This window comes from Erpetoichthys calabaricus, chromosome 9 (genome assembly GCF_900747795.2).
Source record: "Erpetoichthys calabaricus chromosome 9, fErpCal1.3, whole genome shotgun sequence".
In the NCBI taxonomy this organism is placed as follows: Eukaryota; Metazoa; Chordata; class Cladistia; order Polypteriformes; family Polypteridae; genus Erpetoichthys; species Erpetoichthys calabaricus.
Genome location: NC_041402.2, coordinates 160,715,320 through 160,733,584, shown reverse-complemented (window position 1 = coordinate 160,733,584; position 18,265 = coordinate 160,715,320). Strand labels below are relative to the sequence as shown.

The 18,265-nt window shown below is 39.9% G+C and overlaps 1 protein-coding gene across 4 annotated transcripts in view; it reads left to right on the top strand.

Annotated features, from left to right (window-relative positions):
• The window catches only part of kirrel3b (kirre like nephrin family adhesion molecule 3b), a 971,552-nt gene that overhangs the window by 498,535 nt on the left and 454,752 nt on the right, over positions 1-18,265 (top strand). The window lies entirely within an intron of this gene.

The window sequence follows — 18,265 nt, the reverse complement described above, 5'->3', positions numbered from 1 at the left end:
GTACTGGTTCTTTGCTGTTTGTCGTAAAAGAAAAAAGAAAAATGATGGCAGAAATGAAAAACTGCACATACTATGATTAGTGTTTGCTTTCTTGCTGTTGGGTGTGATGGAGAAGAGAAAACATAAAGCAGTACAGGCATTTATAACCTTTTTCATTTTTGCTTTTAGTATGAAAGCGAAAAAAAATCAAATCAATTTTTTGCATATACTAATTATGTTTTTTTTTGATGTATGCTTTAAGTGTAAGTGAAGTGCGGTGTGTGCACTTATTAAATGCTGTAACAGCGAAACGCTGTGCAACTTCCCTCATTCTCAGAAAACTACAGCAAAAGAGCTCAATATATAAAACGGGGGTTAAGGGCCTTTTTGGTAAGGGAAACACAAGACCAGGCAGCATTTTGTACTTTACAGTGACATCGCTTCCCCTCTGATTCACCCAGTAAGCTTGGTTCCTTTTTGTCACTTGTGCCTAAGTGGTTGGTTTTGGCCTCTGATCCCCACACATCACAGGACTAGTGTGACTTTCTGCTGTTTTGTAATTGGCTGCTACTGTATGTTGTGACAATTTATTGTGTAATAGCTAAAGTCTTTTTAAGGGTCAGGGCTCACTCGAAAAGATCCGCTGTCACTAGGGGTCACTGTCCCCCAGGCCCTTGAGCAGCCTTGATTGTGGCTTTCTGGCTATACAGCTGTTTTGTTGTGTTAGACTCCTAGGATGATCCTGTTTCCCTTTTTTACACATTTTATTACGACAACTTTAAAAGAATGCCTTTTAAAGGCATTACCAGACTGTCAAGTGCTGTAGTTGAGCTATTCAAGGACAATCAAATAGAGTACCAGAACAGGCACATTTATTCATACTTAATCCTCTTATATAATACGCTACCATGGCTGTCCATTTGTCTGTCCAGGATTTTAAATCACCTGTAGCTCGCAAACCATTTGAACTATTGACCTGAAATTTGGTACGCATATACTATGTGACGTCTACTATCCACTTTCGGAGAGATGATTGACCTCCAAGGTTATGCCTCTTTTTTTATTTTTATTTTATTTTATTGTAGAATCAACTCTCGGCAGCGGCCAGCAGGGCGGCGGTATGGTGCATGTGTACGGGCGCCGTTCTCATCCCTACCACCTTTGCTGTCACTTCCCCTACCTCTTCATATCTTAAATCATTCTTGAGGTAGATTGAAGTCTTAAGTGCCAACTTAAGTGAAAAATTAAAGAAAACGTACTAAGTAATTGCAGCACAAACACTGACTTAATCAATTTTAATGTGAAAAGATGCCGATGAAAGAAGAGAAGAAGCGTGCCACGAGTGTGGAGAAAAGAAGAGCTGCTCAGGAAGCAGCAAGCGCATCAACCGCTGAGCAAACAAATGTGAAATGTACAGAGAAAGAGTATGAAAACTATGAATGCTCAAGTCAAGTGTATTCGTGTAGTGTATAAAATAATAGGCAAAGTTCAAATGAGTATTGGCAAAATAATAATAATACGACCTGAGAAATAATCAGTTCATCTTCCTTAGACCACCAGATGGCTCAGTCTTATGATAGTCTCCGGTCTGGCATGGCCCTTGATCCATTTGAATGGAATATGGCCTCAGAGAGAGGTGGTCTTCTCCTCCATAGATGGAAAATGGCAGTGAGAGAGAGTTTCTTTGTTACTTCTGTCTTTATGCTCCTTGACATACTTCCCAGATCAATAGGATAAGCCGACTCCCTACCTCAGACCAATCCTATTTAGGCACAATGTAGTCCCTCCCCTAATCTAGCCCAGGTTTTCCTCCTAGAGCAAGAAGGGGAATCATGAATTGTACCTGCCACTCTCTTTCATTCCAGGCTATACTGGCCTATTAATGGCCTTTCATCACAGACCATCTGTATTCCCTCAGGCTAGCTAACCAGTCAATTTCTGAGATTTTATCATTTCTAACTTTAACCTGTATTAAGTTTTAAAGTTTATTATTTTTTTTCTAAGTAAATATTTTTTATCATAATGTTATTATACCATCCTCATGATAACTACCAATTGTTCAGCCCCAACACTCCATTATGTAGTTTTTTGCTTCCTCATGTTAGTCTTCTACCTGAGCAATGCATTGATAAGTTCAGGGACATATAGTTGGTTATGAGATGGCATAATTAGGTTGTTCCACCAGACAGACCAAGTTAAACAGTGTCTTACAGATATTCAGGGATATGTTCATGCTTAACAGCCTCTGCAATTGGGATTTCACTTCTAATTACACAGATAACAGTGAAACAGGAGCCAAGCAGTGGACAGAGGGAAGCCTTCCAATAGAGGATGACGAGAAGAAGCCTTTACTCACACCGCTTCTCCGGTGATGGAGGTGTGGCAGACTTAAGTGCGCTTTAGTTAACTGACACCTGCGTTGTTATGGACTGTGACTTAACGCATGGATGAATGTAGCGAAGGTAATTCAGGCTCAAGGGCTTATTTTTAGGTGTGCTTCTTTTGTACCAGTGGGTGCTGAAAAGCCCAGCTGTTTCCACCACCTCCGATGTTGGCCTCTGCCACTCTTATCGGCAGTGAGCGCATTCTCTTGGAAACGTGCCACCTGTGAGCCAGCAATGGCAGCACAACACAGTGACGGGGGAGGCAGACAAGAGGCTCACTCATTCTGCTTTAATCAGTGGAATTTTTTCCTGCAGGAGCTCGAGAGTGACTATGATCATCCTGCAGCACGCCATGTGACATAAAAGCATTGTTTTATTCCAGTGTGCACCGAGGGGGGATAATAGTAGAAAGGGTGTTGGGTTGGAAATAGCAAGTGCGCACTAAGCAAGGCTGACATTAATGGAACTTTTAATGAAAACTCAAAGCCCTAATTGAGCTGCGACCAAGCTCTTATCATGTACTCAAGCCTCCCGAAACATTCGTTTCATCTGCTTTCTTCCAACAGCTGAGGCAGACTTTTTTTTTTTTTTAAATACGTATTTATTTAGGTAACGGCCTGGCTGAGGCCTAAAAAACACAGAAGTCAAATTCACTTACATCTATTATTAAATCGGAAAGCTCGAAAATTGTTCAGGGACATCTGTTCACTAATGTTAATTATCACAGAGTCAGAGCAGACAGCTCCCCAAATGCTTTGTAAGGACAATCTCGGATGGAATCACTGGGACAATTTTTATACTTCATGTACTTCACTGTTGGCCCTATGCGACTTTCAATGTTTATAGTCTGTGCACCGCTTTTGAGGATTTTTAAACGGTCTTATTTCTGTAAAAGAGTAACAGTTATATTCAGTCCCAGAGCAGACAGCAATGCTTCAAACTGCTCCTTTTATCCATACTGCTAAACTTGCTTTTCCCATCACATAGGGCAAGGCAGAATCATTAGGTGCAACTCTAACACAGGCCAGTCCGAGTCAAATTAGAGTCACCAATTACACAAAGCTTTGGGATAGAAAGGACAAAAACTAGAGTCACCTAAGGAGGTCACAGAACCCACACAGTGGGGTGCGAACGTCACAGAGAAAGCAGGAAATGAGCCCAGGGGCTTCATTTATAAAGCACACAAAGGAGTTCAAAATGTGTGTACACAGCTTCCCGTGTAAATGTTGGGATTTATAAATTAAAATTTGACACAAAAACTTATGTATATTTATGTCAACTCTGACCCAAGTGTATGTAACTTTTTAGAGAAACTGGGAAATGATGACACCCTTGATCAAGTAGGGAAATGTAGTCAGATCAGCATAATACTTCATATCTCTGAGCCATTATTATAATGTGACAAATATATTACACCTCAGAAGTGAGGAATATCACACACAGACTGTATTTTAGTTCCCTTTTGAAAGGGTCAATGCCACGTATTTGCAATGAAATTGTTTTTTCATCAGTTTGCATTGACTACCTGTTGTCACTTCTCAGGGAACTGGCAGACAGGTCAGGAGTATCTCTGACAAGCTTCACTCCATCAGGCATTATGCATGCTGTGGAGGAGGCACTGCATCCAGTTTTTGTATGATGTGGTTGTACATACATTAAAAAAGCATGTTTTACCAATAACAAATGTTAATTCACAGCAGTGTCTGATTCTCCTAACGTAATCACAGCACTTTACTGCACTCATATTGCAATTAAGGGCACCTAGCGAGAATTAAGCTACTTTTGTTAACCGTAACTGTGACATCCGGTTAATGCACAAGTCATCCAAGATGTGACTGGCAAATATTGTGTCTCGATTGCCTGGATCAACTTGTGATTCATTTATTTAGAGGCAAAGTAGCTTTGACAGACATGATGGTGCTATATGTAGTGGCTGACTTGCTGGTAAGGTAACTGGCTGAACCCTCAGTATTTCATATGACCTGTACTATTCATTGTAACACATCATTACATGTGCCAGGTAATAGCTGTTACCCTCTCAAACAACGGTTCCTTACACCTAGAGTGCAGAGGAGAGGCTCTATATTGCCACTTGCTCTCTCATTTATGGTGGCACAACAGGATACCCTTGAATGCAGGCGGCAGGGTATCAGCAGGAGAGTAGGGCTGCTTTACCAACCAATGAAGCTCTGCAGCATCGTGATTGCTTATGTATGAGTTTGATTAGCATGCTCCATATATGGATGTTTAAGGGCGGTCTTTGAGATGCACTCATATGTGCATATTTCTAAGGTGATTATGATTTATAAATGTTAAAATACATAGTAGAAATGTGTGTACACCAGGTTCGATAGACCTGATTTGTTTTTTGGCATACGCACATTTTTACTCTCTAATCCGTGCAAAATTTTATAAATGAGACCCCTTGTCTGTGGAGGCACCAGGCAGTATCTCTAAACACTGAGCCAGGACAACTGAGGGTACAGGTCATCTGCTGACACTTTGATATTGAAGAGTCTTTTTCTGTGGATCATTGTCAAAAAAGCCACATTAAACACACTGTGGTTCATTATTGTATAACAATAAAATGTGAAAACTTCTAAAGAAGTGAATACTTTTCCTAGGCACTGTAGCGGTCTTTTTAAATTCCCTGGACTTGGGTGTGGCCAGTAGAGTAAGGTATGTGGATCCAGTCAGGTCAGCGAATTTGTGGCTGGTGACCAAATAGACAGGTACAGTAAGTGAATTACATGGCATCTTCTACAAAGCCCTCCTGTGATTGTCTTTGCTCAGCCTCATCATGCATGTGTGAAAAATCTAAAATTGTTTGCGGTGTACCATCTTTCAGAATGATAGAGACATCGTAACTAGATGGACACAAAGACAGACACATGGACAGCTGTCCCTTTATAAAGGTGGATTTGCCATCACCTAAGAATATGCATCCATTTTGCCTTGGCACCTGTTTTACTAATCCCATCAGAATTGTTATTTTTTATTGTAAAGTTACAATATCTTCAAGTGTAGTAGTTTGAAAGCTTTGTTGCAATGTTGTCCCATGTCTTCCATGATTGTGATTGTGTGATGTCATGCAGTATCATTTTGGCAGCCGTCTTTTATTAAGGCAAGGCCACACATGCTCAGTAAAGATTTGCACCCTGTGAAAACAAAGAAAAAAGTCATCAGCAAGGTGGCCACTGGATTTTCCAGCAACTGCTTACTGTGTTTGGTTTGTATAGTTTCTAATCCTTAGTGCTCTGGTGTTAGCGATCCCTACTATGCTTCAAGCTGTTTATGCCTAATATCCTGAGAAAGAATTTACTCCACTCACTACAAAAGAAAAGCCATGATGAAGCCAGGTTAAACTGGATGGGGCTCTTCCCTTGTTTTGTTGGTGGGCCTGACAGATGGTTTTATCAGACGGTAGTGCATATGGTCACTGACAGCTCTCATTACATGTCCACTAACACTTGCAAGCAGGATGATAGTGATTTTTTAATTACTTGAAGCATGATGAGAATCAGGCCTGGCTTTGGAATACCCCAGGGACGTCTTAATGTATGGGCACAATTGGCACTGGTTTGGGGCCCCAGGAGCATAGGGGCCACAATGTTTATGATGCCCATGTATGTGTTTTAATATCAAAACAGGGGCTCCAGTGCCCTACTTTGTCTGGGGGCCTATGATGCTGGTAAGGCGGCCCTGACACCAATTTCAAGGAAGTTTTGTGCAGATCATCTAAGGGGTCCTGTTTAGAATTATTTTAACTATTTTGTTTTTTTTTTTAGTTATTCAATAATCATCTTTCATAGTTTGAACAAAGTGTATGATATATCAATGATTTGTCTATTCATTTCTGTTTGATTTCAGCATTGATGTTAATATTCAGTATTTTTCATGAGTGCCACACCAAACATCTGCTAAGTAACACACTTAGCTTCTTCTTTGGATGAAGAACTTTCCTTCAGAGACACAAAAGTGTGCACAATCACGTGTACAAAAGTTGAAACAACCGGTGGCCTACCAAATCTCAACTGAGGCACATAAGGAGGGAAATCTGAAAATCTCTCAGTCTTTCTGTCATGTGTCACCAACTCGGACCTTCCATGAAGTCCTTTCTTTTTGGCACTGGAGCAGATAAGGTCAGCCTGTCAAGCTCTAATCCCACTCAACTTGAACTTTGCACTGTACATTGACTCCATTTAGTTTACGGCAGTCACTCCGGAAAATGATTGCCCTCTATATTTAGTCACAGGGTGAAGGACTCTCCCAGCCGCTTGCTCTAGGTGATTCAGCCACTCCGGGAAATGATAGCTTGTGTAATGACTACCACTGCTAGTAATCCCAAAGGCCAGGGCTGCAGAGAGTGGAGGTAATGGAGGTAATGCATTCAGACTAAAGACATATCCAGTGTGATGGCAGAGCAGGAGTGCATTACAATCTGGTAATGCAATCGAGACGGATTCAATAGGCATGGGTATGCAGGACTACCAGATTGCATTAACTGCCTCTAATATGTTTTGAAAGGCAACTTTCTGCAGAAGAAAGGAAGGAAAGAAGAAAGGTTATAAAATATTATGCTTCTAAGATAAGATGAGCAAAACACAGACTTGGCTTTCTTTCACATTCCTAACTGCATAAAATGTTTATTTATTTATTTTAGTAGTATCAAATTATTTGTAGGACAACATCAAATGCAGTAGGTCATGTATCTGTAAAATTAAATTTACCAAAGTGTCCTTCAATTTGTGAATGCAATGTTACTGTTAGAAGTGCAATGTGTAAAGTCACCAGTAGGTGGCTTTTGAGAACTTTGCATTATTGATTTGATTCCACAGTTTTCTCCATTAGACTTGATGGGAGGCAGAACGTATCTCAGCAGCAATCAGAAGAATCTCTAAATAAGCTATAAATAAATGCAATTGAATTACACAGGCACCATAAAAGGTGATCCATGATAATCAATAATCTGTAATCCAGTCTTCATGTTTTGACCAGCCTTCAATGTGAATGCCACTGTGCAGCACTTTTGTACAACTCAGGCATATTGCTTTTTCAGGACACCACACGTCACATATGCAGGCATGACATTCTGGTAAAAAAGTCTGCTGAGCATAAGAGTATAAAATTCCCAATTTCAGTTAACGTAATTCAGGATCGGAGGGACCAAAGCAGAGTTCAAAGCAAAAACTGTCGTGGACTAGGACAGATATGAAAGGCACTATATACAACAGATAGATAGATAGATAGATAGATAGATAGATAGATAGATAGATAGATAGATAGATAGATAGATAGATAGATAGATAGATAGATAGATACATATGAAAGGTACTATGTACTTGATAGATAGATAGATAGATAGATAGATAGATAGATAGATAGATAGATAGATAGATAGATAGATAGATAGATAGATAGATACTTTATTGATCTTTAATTAATACTTTATTAATTTGTGAATTTCCCCTTGGGGTTAATAAAGTATCTATCTATCTATCTATCTATCTATCTATCTATCTATCTATCTATCTATCTATCTATCTATCTATCTATCTATCTATCTATCTATCTATCTATCTATCTATCTATCTATGTACTATATAGATAGATAGATATGAAAGGTACTATGTGCTATATAGATAGATAGATATGAAAGGTACTATGTACTAGATAGATAGATAGATAGATAGATAGATAGATAGATAGATAGATAGATAGATAGATAGATAGATAGATAGATAGATAGATAGATAGATAGATACTTTATTAACCCCAAGGGGAAATTCACAAATTAATAAAGTATTTATTAAAGATTAATAAAGTATCTATCTATCTATCTATCTATCTATCTATCTATCTATCTATCTATCTATCTATCTATCTATCTATCTATCTATCTATCTATCTATCTATGTGCTATATAGATAGATAGATATGAAAGGTACTTTGTACTATATACGAGGGGGGACCCAAAAATAACCGGAAATAAATAAATAACCTAACAACAACAAAATTCCGGTTATTTTTGGGTCCCCCCTCGTAGATAGATAGATATGAAAGGTATTATATATAATGGACAGTTTACTACAGAGTCCATTCCTGCACACCCACTCACAAACAGGGCTAATATGGGATCACCAGCTATCCTGCCCTGCACATATTTAGGAATGTGTGATGAAAACCTACAGGAACTCTTGGAAAATATGCAAGCACCACATGAACAGAGCTTGGAATTTTGATCCATGAGGCAGCATTTCACCCTAACATTTATGACAATGATGTAGAAAGAAAGCTGATCAAGGATAGGTAGTAACCATTATGTGTAGCACAAGATGACATTGCAGTATGGGATTTCAGTGTTTAACATCTGTGTAATGGCTATATTAATATACATCTTAAGGTATGCCATTCAGATTTGCCGTTATGTTATGTGTGTTATGAAATATTGTTGAAAGAATGTCACTTAGGAATAGGCGATGACTTTGCAATGAATGGCTTTATGACATTGTAATGGCTATATACTGTTAATGTCCATTTTCAGCTGTGCCAGACAGACTTGTTAGTTTTATGATAACATGCATGGCATGTATGGTATTCTAATGTCAAATGTATGCAATGGCTGTATTAATACACACCTTCAGCTGTGCCAGTCAAACACACCTTTTATGTTATAATGACTGCTATAAACCGTTGTTGAAAGAAGGTCATTCAGGGCTAGTCGGTAACCAACTGTGGGCATTGTAAGGAGTGAATTTAGCGTATGGCATTATGACTTTCTAGTGTACAATGTCAATGGAATGGCTGTATAAATGTCCCCCTTCAGGTGTGCCATTCAAAACACCATTTATGACATAATGTATGCTATAAACTGTTGAAAGATGGTTATTCAGAACCAAGTGGTAGCCACTGTGGGCACCATAAGTGATTTTAATCCTTCATTTGCCATATACAGTTTCTTCTTTAGGAATTTGTCATTCTTTGCATACCCCCAAGTTACTCTCCAGAGAGTTTTGGGGTCAGAGTGCAGGGTCAGCTATCTGTAGAGCACTCTTTGGAGCAATTGCATTTTAAGGGCTTTGCTCAAGGGCCCAATGGAGTAGCATTCCTTCTGTCACTGCCAGGATTCAGACCTGATAATCTTCGAGTTTCCAGCCCAGCCCAGAGAGCCACCATATAAGGGGGATGTGTAGAGTATGGCATTGTGACATTCTAGTGTATGATGTCAACCTAATGGCTGTACCGTGTGGCAGGCCACTCAAACACACCCTTTATGTTATAATGCCAGCAATAAGCTGTTTTTTAAAGATGGCTGTTCAGAACGAGGCAGTAACCAGTGTGGGCACCATAAGGAGGATCTGCAGTGCATGACATTGTGATATTCTTGGCTTATCACGATAATGTCAGTCTTATATCTGTATTAATACCAATCTTCAGCATTGCTACTGTATAATTTGCATCATTTAAAAAGTTGCTCAAAGATAGGTAGTGACCAAAGTGAACGCTACAAAGAGACGCTGTAATATATGGCTCTCCTAAATGTAACATCTGTCTAATGGCCACATTGGACAGTAAGCCATTATTTTATCATTTGTGTAAACAAAGTTGCTCATTAACAAATTCACTGCTGTCAGCAATGACAGGAGATTTCACAGTGACTTCCACAGCATAAACACTTTGTACCTCAAGCTGCCTCTTCTGGGATGCAGAAGAAAGTTAAATCACTAGAAGGAAAATCCACATGGGCATGGGGGGGAATATGCAAAATTTGTAACAGAAACTAACTGAGCCAATATTTAAACAAAGGTGTCTAGAGCTGTGAGGCAGCGATAGCCACTGTGCCCATTTTTAAATTTATTATACATCCATCTGTGTACTGAATCTGCTTGCTATAGTTTTTGGTTTGTAGGAGCAGAGTCTGTCTAAACAGCTGGCCAAGAAGCAGCGACCAGTGCTGAATGAGGTGCCACTCCATCGCAGGGCACATTCACTCATTAATTAAATGTGAATAATCAAACTTTCATGTTTTGGTCAGTTAAACAAAAGACACAAAAATGGTAAGAACGGGCAGACTCAGTACAGAGAGTGATCAGGCCATTAATGAAATGAAGGTATCCAGAGCCGTGAGGCATTCAATAAATTATCCATTGTCATGGACGGCCGGGGTCCTTAACCCAGCCGGGATGCCTCTTCTCTGGGAGGATTGGGGGAGCAAGCCTGATCAGGAGTGTACCTCCCCTGGAACGCTCCCTCTTTGTTGCAGTTGTGCCTAGGACTTCCGCAAAGCTTCATGGGAGTTGAAGTTTGGTGCTGGCCTGTTGGGATCCATGGGCGCTGCCAGGGGGTGCTGCAGCTGCTGCTGTGCCCTGGAAAGCACCTGGAAGTGCTGTCTGGAAATGGGTCATCAAGCACCTGGAGCACTTCTGGGTGGGCTGTAAAAGGAGCCAGCAGCCACCACTCCGGGGGCCAGAGTTGGGAGGAGAGAGACAAAGCTTGCCGAGGAGGAGTGGAGGAGAAAGAAAGAAAGAAAGAAAGAAAGAAAGAAAGAAAGAAAGAAAGAAAGAAAGAAAGAAAGAAAGAAAGAAAGAAAGAAAGAAAGAAAGAAAGAAAGAAAGAAAGAAAGGAAAAAGTATTGTCTAGAGGTGTGTTTTGTGCTTTGGGACTGTGTTGTGTACTTGTGGGAACGGGGAAAATGTTGCCCACAAGTGAAGAAACTAAAATAAAGCATTTGTCTTTTAGAAGTGTGCATCCATTTAGGTTAGGAGTGGGCAACGTTGGTCCTGGAGGGCCGCAGTGGCTGCAGGTTTTCATTCCAACCCAATTGCTTAATTAGAAACCAATTCTTGCCAATCTCAGACCTTATTTAATTTTATGGCTTGTTAGTCTGCAGTGTTAGGTTCTTATATTGTAGATTTTTCCTTTCCAAGGATATCATCCAAATGATTTGGAGCTTAAAACAGACAATTATCAGTCTGTCCCATTTTTCTATTAAGTGGTGTATTAGTGCACGATGAATCCACATAGGTGTAAATGGAAACAAGTTAGATGGAGAACTGCTTGCTTCTTTGTCATCATGATGTTATTGCTAGTAAGGAGCCATTAAAAAACAGTGACTGCAGTTGTTTGAGACTGAAATAAGCAACTAAGGGTGGGGAACCTTAACAAGTGAGACCACTAAAATGAAGCATCCAACTGTCACTTGAGCAATAGGTGCTTCATCATCAATAATTGACTTCTAATTAAGAAACTGGGTTGGAACAAAAACCTGCAGCCACTCCAGAACTGATGCTGCATTCCCCTGATTTAGAGGAACCTGTCCCGACAGCATTGGCTTTATGGAAGGAGCCAACCCTGAGTAGGGTGCCACTCCATTATAGGAAACACTCGCTCATACTGGGTCAGTTTAAAGTCACCAACTAATCTAACCTTCAGATACTGAACAGTCAGATGAAAGACACACAGACATGGGGAGAACTTGCAGTCTCTTCTCTGCCACTGTGCTTTCCAAACTGCTGAGCATTTACTCACAGTCCTTGGCTCCTCTTCATGTATATGTCCTCCTGTTTATTCCTTGCACTCTTTCCTTCGTGTCGCACTCCAATTACGCAATATTTTAATTTTTCACACCAGCGGCTCCAAATGTTTTCTGTGTGTCACACATCCTCCCCCTCCACCTCCAAACATTAAAATCCTGAATTCCAAACCACTTACGCATCTCATCATCTGATATATTTATTCATAATATGCAAAAAGATTCAATGTATTAAATATGTGTTGGCACAATCACTAATGAATAACTGTAATAAATAACACGGCTACAGCATGTCTTATTCAAGCTAAAATGTGGCTCACTCAAGCTGTACTGTGTGTGTTCAGTTTTGGTCCATGTTAGATGTTCATGTTTTTATTTAGCGCCTTTCACGACAACCTTAAATTTGTGTGATGCTAGTGTGGCCTTTCTTATAACTGAAGTTCTGTCATGTCATTTGCTCTTTCTCTCTTCGTCACACTCCATTGCTCTTCTGGAAGTCTTCTTGATACCGCAGGGGTGGAGGATTGTATATTCTTTGCTTCAAATTTCCGTACACAGCATCTGAAAACTGCACCTTAATATTTGCAGTACACATTTACGAGTTCTAGAACAGTGATTCTGGGATGGCGCTGCACATCTGATCACTCCTGTGCCCTCTTGCCTATGTCACTCTGAAACAAACTTTTGGTGCATGTTGCCTGCAGCGACTGAGTCAACTGCGCGGGGGTAGCCGTCTGGCATCGTGTTAAAAAGACATTTTGTTTGTGTGGTTCTACACCGTTTCCACTTCTGCCAGTGATTTAATTAACACGTGTAAAGACGGCAGGGGTTAGCAGAATCTGTTCCTCTAGCAGACTTGATTCTTTATCAAAACACTGCTGTCCTTAGAAGGTTTGTGCTGAGAAGCAGGCATTTTGAAGAAGGAATGTCACAAGCTGGCATTTATCCATTACACTGTGTAATCAGTTGGGACCACACTGGATGTTGGTAAAAGTACAGCAGTGCAGAATAAACCGTTTACTATGTGTAGCTGCAAACGTACTTGGCACTCCAGCTGGCGTTGTGAATGAGATGCATGTGCAATACAGCACTTGTGTAAATGCAGTGGCCTGCACGATCTATCTATCTATCTATCTATCTATCTATCTATCTATCTATCTATCTATCTATCTATCTATCTATCTATCTATCTATCTATCTATCTATCTATCTATCTATCTATCTATCTATCTATCTATCTATCTATCTATCTATCTATCTATCTATTGTGACACTAGGGGTCGCTGTTGCCCCGTGTAACCCACAAACGAACCATCCAGACACCAGGTAAAAGTCCCAGAAATAATATAAATTTTTTCTATAATGTTCACAAAGCACCTCCACAATACACAATTCAATAATCAATAAATCCTCCTCTCCACCCACACTTCCGTCACACTTCCTCCCAACTCTGGCTCTCTTTGCTTTGTTTCCCCACAGTCCTTTATATAGTCCGTGACCCGGAAGTGCTCCTGTCCTCCAGTCCATGTGATTCACTAGCACTTCCAGGTCGGTTGAAAATTCATATTTGTCTTCAGCCCGGAAGTACTTCTGTTCTTCCATCCCTGTGACTTGGGAGTACTTCCGGGCTATAGGGAAAATAGAAATCCCTGTGTCTCCCTGCAGCGTCCCCTGGCGGCACCCACGGTATCTAGCAGGGCTGTGAAGCTGAACTCCATTTGCCATGATGCCCTGCGAGAATCTGGGGCACCTCCATGTTGCAGGGAGGACTCCATCTAGCGGCCTGGATGTATTGGCCAGGATAAGCTGCCGGCCATCTATCTATCTATCTATCTATCTATCTATCTATCTATCTATCTATCTATCTATCTATCTATCTATCTATCTATCTATCTATCTATCTATCTATCTATCTATCTATCTATCTATCTAATCAGGTCATTCATTGTGTAAAAAATGCAAACTAGAGGATAGCGGGAGGAGGGCTAATCCCTTTTTCACAGCACTGTGTTTATGTTGTTCCTTACTTAATCCAACAGCCTTTCTTTTAAAGTGCCTTTATAGTTTTCTCTGTATGAGATCCCAGTATTAAAGTAAAACATTTCAGAAAATGGATGGATATACTGTATGCATGTACACGTAGCAGGACATTCACACACTGAAATACAAATTAATTCTGGGTCAGAGCTCTGTTGTAGTGTCTAAAGCCCTAGACTTTAAATTCCAAAGCTTCTGTAAAAAATAAATGTGAACCATCTCCTGATTTTGTAAGCTGCCTTGGATACAAACATCAGCCAACTATATGATAATACGCTTGCATATGTATATGTTTTGCATTTGTGTGAGCATGTTAAATTAAGTATCGTGTTTATGCAGTAGATACGCCCCCAGGTCCAGTGACCCTGGACCCCAGCACTGTGCGCAGTCTCTGTCGGTGTGAAGTCTGCCTTTTTTTAATTCTCCTTCAATTGTGGAGGTGTGTACTTTAGTTTATTTACCTGTTTACATCACTGGACGGGCTCCCCTTTCAGAGTTGGTTCCTGATTTGTACCCATTGCTGCTGGTAGAGGATGTGGGTCACTGTAATCATGAATTGGATGAAGTGGGCTTGAGAATGTATGGATGTGTGTGTTTTTTTTTTTTCTTAGCTTTTAAATAAGACCTCACCTGGATGCTTTTCATGCAGTTTTTGAAATGGAAATGGTGCGGTGGAGACCTCTGCTGGTCATTGTAGCTCATTTTAGCAGGGGTATTATTCAGTTGAGAAATCAGTGGACTTTTTGCATGGAACTGTCATTATTGCAGTTATTACTTATTGGTTGTACTTTCATGTTCTCAATTTTGGTATGACTTTTTTATTTTTATTGTTGTTTATTATACATGGGACCATATTAAACAGTACCCTGGCTTTCCTAAAGAGCTGTTATGATATTAACATTTTTATTTATTTTGTTCTACATATTTTGTACTTGTAACTAATATTTAATTATTTTTATATTCCTGATTTAATGTTACTCTGTGGTACGTACTTTCCCTTGCCCCAAAGATGTCCACATTAAGTTTATAGTAATCCTTTAAATGGTTGGGAATTGGAATGTTTCCTATCATGGCTTGATGGTTCAAATGGTTTAAAGTTCTCATGATAGGCTGTGACTTCACACATTCATATTACAGAAAAACTTCACTTAGAAAATGGGTGGGCAGTTTGAGGGAAGGATGAAAGAGTCAGAGCATCACTGCCTGCTTAAGAAAATTACAAGAAACTTCAGTTAGGGCACAGGTGTCGAACTCCAGGCCTGGAGGGCCGCAGTGGCTGCAGGTTTTCATTCTAACCCTTTTCCTAATCAGTGACCAGTTTTCACTGCTAATTAACTCCTTTTCCCTTCATTTTAATAGCCCTGTTTTTAAAGATTCAGTCCTCTCAATTGATTCTTTTCTTCATTAAATGGCAGCCAAACAGAAATGTGACATGAAACGAGCCAACTGATGACCAGCTAAACTGGGGTTTCAAACTTCAACCAATTTCACTCCAACCAGTTTCTTAATGAGAAGCCAATTCTTGCTGTTAATTAAACCCGTTACTTAATTCCTTGGCTTGCTGCTGCTCTCTTTCTGCTACAGCAGACATTTACCAAACTGCTGATTTTCTGTTTCTGATTATTGACCTGAAAGATCAAACTTAATGAGACCCTCATCTTTCTTTATATTCAGATAATGTGGTTAGCTGATCACCTGTTTGCTCATTTTGTGTCTCATTATTATTTGGCTGCTAATTAAGGAAATAGAAGGAACTAAGGGGTCTGAGTCGAGTTCATTAAAACTAAAGCAAAAGAAGCTAATTAGCAGCAAAAACAGGTCACTAATTAAGAAGGTGGTTAGAATGAAAACCTGCAGCCATTGCAGCCCTCCAGGACTGGAGTTTGACACCCCTGAATTAGGGTATAATCACTCCTCTCTCATAGATCAGGTTCTTACCTCAAGAAAGGAGCTGCCATGTGGTGAGCCGTGTGTGCTGAATAACTGCTTGTCTGTCACTGCCAAAAATGTACTTATCTGAACACTAGTAGGCACGAATGGTGACGTTCAATCTTAATTTTTATTCTTTTTTTTATTATTCATGGTTTGTTTATCCTGATAATTTGGACTTTTGTGTCATTGGCATCAGGACGGCCAGTCAGCTGAAGTGCTGTATGCTTAAGTCCCACCATTTCTAGACTGTGTGACATAAGCAAGTGACTTCTCATTGTATCTGACATGGCTCAGAACATTCTGGCAATTCTTGGCCTGCAATATTGTTTTCTAATTTCTATCTGAGTGCTAACATTTCTGTAACTCATGTAGAATTTTGTATTTTCTCACTATAGGTAGTACTTGGGTGTTGTACCATGTTAGCCATAATGGATGTAGTGAAAAGTTAAGCAAAATAACACCCTTTATTGGCTAACTAAAAAGATTACAATTTGCAAGCTCAATTGATTACCGTATATACTCGCATATGAGTCAGGTCTTGAAACCCGAAAAATCGATCATAAAATCAGACCCTGACTTACATACTCGTTCAAAAATACGTCATTTATTTATTTATTTTTTTTTTACATCTTCTTGCCTCCTCCAATCTCGCACCAGTTTCTCAGACACGTTCAATTTTGCTGCAGCAGCACAGTTACCAATTTCTTTCACCACTTCAACAAGTTTTAATTTAAAACCAGCTTCATATTTTCTTCTGATCGAACGCTCCACCATAGATAAGGGATGCTCTTACGATAAAGGTGAATGAGGGTGTGAGATACAAAAAAAAAACACAAATCACTGCAATCATCGCTACAGAATAGTTCAGGTATGACCGTGTGGTCATGTAGGCACAATACATAGAAAATAAATGCAGTGTGCTCCGTGGTTATTCTCTCAGGCGGACGTTAGCATATCATAATCTCTTGGACGAATAGCATGAGTTTTCCGCATTTGACTTATACAACCGACATTATAAAATACCAGTAATTATACGGTAAAATCAAGTCTGAACTTAAATGCGAGTATATATGGTGCATCTTGCCTGATGAAGGGGCCTGAGTTGCCTCAAAAGCTTGCATATTGTAATCTTTCTCGTCACTCACTACAGGTAAAAACATTGTACATAATATTTTGTTTATGATGGTAGAAGAAAGGCACCTTAGTCAGAATTCCACTGTACTCTGTACACCTACTTAAGATGTAGGGGTGTTGGCATCTTTGGGATGCTTTTCTTTCTCAGATCTTCTTCTTCATCTTCATCTCTTCCCACTTTCTATTTGGGTCAATGTGTTTGATCAAACCTCTGCATAGAGCTCCACTTTCTCTTCCCCTGTTCTTCCATTTCCCATTCATTCATTGTCGATCCTCATCACATGTCCATACCACTTCAACCTAAACTCACTGGACAAAATCATTGCCCGTGTAAGAGGCATACTTCGGACACCAGTAGAGGGCATACCAATTTATATATCATCCCACAAAGATCTGTGTCGTGTGCTATGGGGTTCGCAGAGTGGTGAGGAGTAGTGATATGCCACACATGTTTGATTCTGTATATGAAAAATGGGTGACGGGACAGGCATGAATGGTTGGCGAAAAGGGGTTATTGTGCTCCAGCGGGAATAGTGTACAGGAAGATGTCGACTTGGCAGGTGTGTCAAAACGTACTCTCTAATGTGTCTTCCAGTAATCAACTTCTAATCATCTCCAAAATTGTGGTTAAAAGATTGTGCTGAAAATTAGGGACTGTTGCTGTGTGTCACACATTGTGACATCAAATAATTTCCACTGGTGTCACAAATTTTGTTCATTATTTACAGATACTCTGCCTTTGTATACGCAGTGCTGGAAGAAACTTTATTATCTTTGTGCTTCATCTCTAGTGTGAATACAAAATGGCTACGGCAGTCTTCCAAAATGACTATTGTCATGTGTACAGGGCTGGAACTGTTTGGAAATGGCATGAAGAAGTTTCAGAAGTATTCTTGCATCTTGACTGGCCTGGAAAATCTCCAGATTTTAATCGCATAGGGACTATTTGGAGCAGCAAGTGAAACTCTGAGAGAGCCTTCTGACCAGTCTGGCTGTAGTATGGGATAAGGTACTGGAAGGACAGATGAAAATTGATGTTGTCTACATCCACAAAGTGCTAGTATCCATGTAGCTGTTCTATGTTCTCCTGGAGGTGTTACATGCTATTAGATAAGACTTAGCCTGGGGATTGACTCATTTGTTTATCCGGTGAGCTTACTTTCCTGTACTTTCTTTTCTTATACTTCTGATTGTCTCATTTTCTTATGCTATTCTTCTTTGCAACTCTCAATATTCTCATTTCTGTCATACCCAACTTCTTCTCCTG